The following is a 7,702-nucleotide window of genomic DNA, read 5'->3' on the forward strand; positions in this document are numbered from 1 at the left end:
TATTTCCTCAGCCTAAACATTGCAACAAAGCTTTAAAATAGTTGTAGTTATCCTCCTACATAAGAAACAATATAAAAGAACTTGTAAAGTGGAATGAAAATATTAGTGGGAAATATAATATTTTCAATTTAGTGATTTGTGGTTGAATAAGGTGTGTGGGAGGGCTTGTGAGATCCCCATGCTCATTTTAAAACCATTATTTTAATTGTGAGTTGATCATTTTTTTTAAAGATATGAAAGTTAACTTTAATGTTGGGATGCTAGTTTGCCAAAATGGTGGAAGGATGCCTCCAGGTGCCTTGGGGATGACCAATTGTCTCCTAGTTGTTTCCTTATACTCCTTATACTACATTGTGTTTCAAAATGTTTAGGTAGTTACAACAATTATTATGAGTGGCCAAGGGATGTCACCTACTAGTTGCACCCAAACTGCCACTATGGATGAGGATGGGGGCTTGAGGGCTTGGTGCATGTTCTTGTGGAATAGGGATGCTATCTTTTTAGTGTTGCAACCCTTCTTAATGTTGTTTTGCACATAAAAATTTCATTTTAAGAACTCTTTAAAGATCATTTTAATGCAAATTCCTTTGATTTATTTCAAGGACTCTTAGGAATTCTCTTTATACAATATTTTTTCAAGAAGGAGTAGATCAATAAAGCATTTATTGAGATGCTAAAGATTTATTTTGACAAGATAGTGGAATAGCCACCTTGTTTATGGATCACTATTAGTTATCTACTATGATTGATCAATAGAAATTTCTATTAAATGCTGGTATGCCTAATGAAATAAAATGTTTATGTCCATCTACTTCTCTTGAATTTAGTCTTCCATCCTATCTTGTATATTAGTTAATTACTTTATTTTGGAATATTAGTTTTTGTTTATCCTGCAAAACAAGTGGTAGTAAGGATGTGCCATGTATTCAAAGTAATATTTTCTCACATGCGAATGTCTTCTATTAGTCTTGAGTCTTGGCAAATAGCAAGGTATCTACCTCCTCACTGAAGTATCCAATGCTAGTCCTCCTAGTGTTCCAATGCCTATATACACTAGTACTAACTTGCAATGTTTTAATGAGATAAATATTTGCATTAGTAAATGTGTTTGAGATATACATTTTTTGTGCATCTACAATTAGATTTTAGATTCTGAATGAAATAATTTACTATTTTTTTCATATACAATGTAATATCTAGATTTAAGATTATTTAGATGACGTTTCTCCCTTGACATTTTACATTGGAACTATGTTTAAATCACTAATCTAGCTCTTCTTAATTTCTTTCTATTGCCAGCTTGTTGTTCTTCAAAAAGAACATAATTATATACTTGATGAGCATTATGTACAAACATTGCTAGCTATGAGTATTAATCCTCTTTTATGATCATTTTTCTATGCACTTGATTATCTTTCTTATCTTGGATTGAAAACATGTTCCACCAAAAGCAATGTTGTCACTCTATTTTTATTGAAAGTAAATTCTACAATTGTAACCTGGAATGCTTGTGTTTTTCGGTTAAATTTGTGATATAAGGGAATCAAAAGATATTCAAAAGTTTATTTTCAAAAACTTCCAACTATTGTTGATTTCTTACTTCCAACACCACTTTAACTCCTTTGCTTCATTTATCATATCTAGATGAAATGTCTTGAAGATGAACTTGAGTGTCGGACCCTGACTTGCACTTTTTTGGAATCAGTCTAAATGAAAACTTGACATGCAAGGATAGCACCCTATCACATTTAAACATTTAGATGTTGACAAAAAATTTATGGAGAAGATCAAGGTACAATATAAATTTTAATTTGTTTTTTGTATTATTAATTTGCCCATTTGAAATATCCCTTTGGGTATTTTTTTTGAATTGTTGTTGAAGAATGATAGCTACAAGATTCGTATCTTATTATTAGTTAAATTTATTTCTAACTGTGAATTTGTAGTAAAATAAGAAATTCTTTAGAAAACATTACATGATATGGAACATTATGGAATGCCAAATTTATTTATTTTTTTCTATCCCATACCTTTGAGAGAGAGACACAAGGTAGACAAAGGATATATAAAGGTTAATCAAACTCAATGCAATATATAGCGTATAAATTTTAATAGAGACTTAGATAAATATGTTTGTAGTCTTCTGTTGAACGACCTATCCAACTGACATCCTAGAAGAGTGGAGAAATGTGATCCAAATTTCTAATGGAGTTGTTTGGGTAGATAGTAGCAATATGTCCTTCAGGGTGTTGCATTATTCAATGATCATATATAGTCCAAATGGATTAGATCATTTTATAATTTCATAGCCCATTCATTCCTTATGGGGTGTATGAGTTTATTCAAGGCCTCTTGATCAAGGGTTGAGCTTCTTAGCATTCAATAGTTTTAGCCTTACCCTCGAAAGTGTATTTGTAGTAACTTATATCACCCAAACATCATATGACTCCCATGCATATAACATCCTAGATGCAATCAATATGCAATTATTGTGAGAGAAACAAATAAAAAACACTATCCACAACCTAAGGATGATTCAGAAACAAACAGGTGATTGATAACAACTAATAATAGCTTTGGTGAAGACAAGTAGTTAATGCTTATATAACTATGGTGAGAGAGAAAACTAGATAAAAGTGGTATTTTAGAGGTAGACTAACCAACATGGTATGCTTCACTATTCCTATATGTAGGGGTGCTTGTTTTACTACATCATTTCTATACATAACCTTTCTTATGCACAGTAGTCATCACCATCCCATGATAATCCCATATAGTGTGATACATTGTAGTAATAACTAATAAGTTATTAATAATTGTTGGCATTCTATATTATAATATTTTTATAGCTATAGAAATCCACTAGTCTCCAAAAATTGAAAGAAAATAACTCATGCAAGCTAATAGGAAAGAGGATTTTGTCCTGGATTAACCTAGACAAATAAATCTAGGAGAAATCCAAGTTAACCTTGCAGAAACCATATTAAAAACATCTAGAAAAGAATATTTATGTCTTTGTTAAAATATTTCATAATACAAAATATCTAGGGAAAAATGTATTTATGGATAACCAAAATACATACATACCCTAGATTTTTCTTAGTATTAATATTCAGAAAATAGACACTCAAATTATCCACCTGTTTTAAAAAAAAATCCATTTGTGGATCCAAAATTGAGTCAAGACTAGAACATGATAGACAAGGCTTGTTAAGTAATAAATAACCAAACCATAACAAAGATCAGTTCTCAATGCATAGAAATTAGATACCCTAATGTAAATTTTTGTTTTGCATTATTTAATATGTAATAAATTTTTCAATGTTTTGAGATTACCATATTGGTATAGAGGATATCGTATATTACAAAATCAAAATAACTTGAAATTATATATCATTGCCTATTTTGTCATTTTTGAGGTGCCTTATCTATCAATTTAAACTTTCTTACTTTTTCCCTTCAATTTGTGAGCACTTGTCTACAATCTATCATTGTTTTCCTTTCATCCTGATGATGCATTGGAGTACTATCTTTAAAATTTGATGTAGAAAACTATGTCAATGTAGAAAACACTATAGTTGCATTTGCATTTGCATTTTCTTTTTAAAAAAATCTTGATTCCAATAACAGGGACTCAAGATATTATGTGCTTGTCTCTGTATTTGTATTTATATCATTTCTTCAAAGTTACTAAATGAAATATATAAATATGATAAGTGATATTTCAATGACCTTTTGCCAAACATTAAATTGTAAGATCTAAATTCTTGATATATGGGCATCTGCATTTGATTCAGTTGTTTTGTGTTGTTGGGTTGGGTGGCCTAGACCACATCCCTTCCAATTCTAGGTTTTTGGTTCCCTAGAATAAGAGAGGGCATAGGGGTGAGTGGTAGGGATGGGTGGGAGGGATGTAGCTATTCCACTTGGCGAAAATATTAACATGAAGGAAGAGACCCATGAATAGCTAGCAACATATGGAGTATCTCTTTTATCCCTGGATAAAGGATTGAGTAAATTGAATTGAGGAACCTAGTCAAGTATTATCTCCTATCTACAAGAATGTCTAATGCCTTGGAGTTGAATCAAAATGATATTGTCAAGGAAAACCACATGATTTGATGGTTGATTATAGGGTCCCTTCTCAAAACATTGACAGTGATCCTATAAACAAAATTCACCATCATTGTAGATTAACCGTGTTGGCCCTTTTGTACAAGGTTGCGAGTAAATGTATGTTATAAGGAAAATGGCTAAATAAATTTGCAGATAGCCTTATGCTATTGTAGGTCAACATAAACACTACAAGGCTAAAAGACTTGAGTGACCTCAAAATTTATTCTTTGATTTCACCTATAGTACATTGATTAAATTGGTTAGGATTTGGTGTAAATATAGGCAGTACCTCTTGTCCTAGTGTCAGGATCTAGTCTGTAATAGTTTAGGCATGGCCAGGGCTTTAAAGAATTATGGGACTTATTCCTATAATAGTTATTGCATACTTACATACGTTAGTGATGTTAAATATAGTTTTAATATTTTACCATGTGTTATAGTAATTGGTAATTGAGTGTCAAGAACAATTTCTAACAATATGATTATCATATTTAATCATATTTTATCTCTTCTTGAAATATGTCATAGTTTAGGCATGTTTAGGGCTTCATAGAATTATGGGACTTATTCCTGTAGTTAGTCAAATCAACTATATCCAACTTGAAACACTCCAATTAGGATGATTTTCTAAAAATATATATTATACAAGCTTCCTTGGTTCGAATCTGGGTTGGTTCTAAATCATCTCAAATTTAGCTGTTCAATTAGAAAAGTTGACAGTCTAATTTATTTTGGAATTTTGTCTTCTATTTTATTCATAACACACAAAAATGAACAGAAGAGAGTTCATCATAAATTAAGAGCAATATTGTATTCTACAAGCTACTTCTAGCTACTATAAATTTTGAACAGGGTTGAAGTCTCAAAATAATTTCTCTCTTTAGTGCATCTCTCTTCACTTTTCCTGTTGTGGTTCTTGGAAATGGCTCTTTCTATGGGAAGAACATTCTTGGTGACTTAAACCTATTTATACAAATTACAAACCATTTCTTTCCATTTTTAAGGCTTGGGAAGAAAATCCAATAATAAATTCTTGAAAATGATCTAAAATATTAATTACAAAACATACATAGTTGATTCTGAATACAATTTTGTCAATTGTGTCTCCATTGAATATTTTCCAACATATAGGACTATGTTATAAAGAATATAGCCACATAATCTACAATTTTTAAATAGGCTGATAGGAGAGGCATACCTAGAAAGTCCTTGTTGTTTACAAAACAATTGTAGTAGCATTGGGGACTATTTTTTGTGCTCATTCATAGATGCATTGTTCAGCATTGCAAAATTTTGATGTTCCTAGTGCCAACCATCCCTTAGCTGGATGCATGCAGTAAAAATTTCAATAAACCTTGGATCTGGGATTTTGATTATGACAGCTGTTGAAATCCCTAGATGTTGTAATAGGATCTTCTCCACCTGTGATGGTAGAAAATTATTTACTGGCATATATGAAATAGATGAGTATCATCTTGACCATCAATGAAAATTATGCTCAGCAACTAAAGTTGAAGTGCTTTCGTTTGAAACAACTTATGTTTTTGTAGATGGGAAACTTTAAAAGGAACCAAAAAGTGCCAAAAGTAATTGAGAAGAGGTGAACATATCTAGACCAATAATAGAATAAACTGCCACAATAGAGCAAGATGATTTTATGGGTGCAATTTTTCAACAGATGATATTATTATAAGTTAGCATTAAGCTATAAGAGAAACACTCACCTTGAAAGGATACAAATTTTCTCCACCACTTTTAATCATGTCTTTAGATAAGCCAAGAAGCCATAATCTACACTCTTCATCAATCCATCCAAGATCCCCTGTATTTCACCATCCATTTTCACTCAATGCTGCTCTGGTTGAATCATTTTGGCCCCAATACTTTAGTATCACATGCGGGCCTCTTGTCATTATAGTCCCCACATTGTCTAAGTTATTAACTTCAAGACATTCATCACTATGTTCTATTTGTATTTCTACATGAGGAGCAGGCTTTCCCACACAAACTCGTATTCAAAAATCTTGAAAATTATTCTGATCGGGTGAATCCATGGAAAAATCCTATATTTTGGTAAAACTGCCTTGTTGAATGATTGGATCATGGGAAAGAGTGAAAGTCATTGAGGAACAAGCCTTTGTCATACCTCTTTTTAAATAATAACAAACAAGAGTTTAGAAAAAGAAGTATAATTAGGTCTCCTAAGGAACTAATATGAAATAGGTAAATGAATGAAACTACATGAAAGAAAATAACATGACATAAAGGTTACTAGAAATCATTAAATGGGAGAGTTTTCAATGATTCTTTCATCACCCTTTCCTATTATTAAAGTAGACTATAAACTAACCATAAGTTGAAAAGATCTGAGCTCTTGGAAAAATCTCAATGACTTTCTTGATAAGTTGTGGTGACAAGCTTCTAGCTTCATTAAGTATCTTCTCAAGACTTGAAAAGAATAGCATTGATTCTCCTTTATTTCTTCTATTGAAGAAGCATGAGGGATAGATAATTAGCAGTGTCCAAATTAGATTTATTCCCGCAAGTTCATTTTTAGCCTTTACAAACATTATAGTTTTACAAAAGAAACAAACATACAAAGCAATTTGAGTACAAACATTATAGTGATATATGTGGTTAGTACTTGATCTTCCTGTTGACAATATAGTTGAGATTTCTGTTCCATGGAAAATCTTTGGTTGTCAAATGTTTCTTCTGCTCAACACTTGGGTTTGGTTCTAACTTGTGTGCAGCCACATTTTTTGAAAGATTACTAGTGACTACATCTCTTCTTACTATGACTTTACTACATATTGATAAAACCTCTTATTTCTACTAGGTTTTGACAAACAAAAGAAACCATGTTTTTCCAAGAGAGTTTGAACTTTGGAATGGTTTGAATAAAACATTTTAATTTTTATGTTTTTAGTAAGAGAATTTAGTTATGCAAGTAAAAGTAATTATATTCATGCCTCGAATTGATCCAAAATGTAATTATATCAACAAGCATAGTTGGTACAGTGATCATCACTGATACAGAGTATCTTTCTATTGCAGATAGAGCAGAAGTTGCTTCAAACTTGGGTATAAAGATATGGCATCCTCCTGCCAGTACAATGGCCAACGCCAAAGAGATTCCACCAATGTGGCATAGTGGAGAAGTGTGAAGATAAACTTGTCAAACATGATATGAGGAAGAACAAATGAAAATTTTTTAGATTCTATAATTTGGAGCCATATTGAAAATAATTCTTACACATTTTTTTTGTAGTTGATGGCTTAAACATCACACATTCAGGCTTGATTCCTAGGCTAAAGTGTTTAATAGTAAAAGTTGACTTACTTTTTCCAAGCCTAATGTTTCCTTAGTATTTGAAGTTTAAGGGTGGTTGTACTCTTCGTACTATTTTTTAAATTGAAAATTTTCTAATTTGCTAAACTAGGACATGTGTTGTGAGAAGCAACTACTAGAGCAAATAGAATTACAAAAATAATTCAATTATACATTTGCAATAGTACTTGATAGATACACCATTATGAATCTTTTTTATTCTTTATTATTAACTAATATGCAACAATTATAGTA

The 7,702-nt window shown here is 31.3% G+C and overlaps 1 pseudogene; it reads right to left on the minus strand.

Moving 5' to 3' along the window:
• Positions 1 to 4,931: 4,931 nt before the first annotated feature.
• LOC149563317 (2-succinylbenzoate--CoA ligase, chloroplastic/peroxisomal-like) lies at positions 4,932 to 7,376 on the minus strand (annotated as a pseudogene).
• Positions 7,377 to 7,702: the final 326 nt, after the last annotated feature.

The sequence above is a fragment of the Cupressus sempervirens genome, chromosome 4 (assembly GCF_028749045.1).
Source record: "Cupressus sempervirens isolate cs-2001-9-10 chromosome 4, ASM2874904v1, whole genome shotgun sequence".
Taxonomy (NCBI): Eukaryota; Viridiplantae; Streptophyta; class Pinopsida; order Cupressales; family Cupressaceae; genus Cupressus; species Cupressus sempervirens.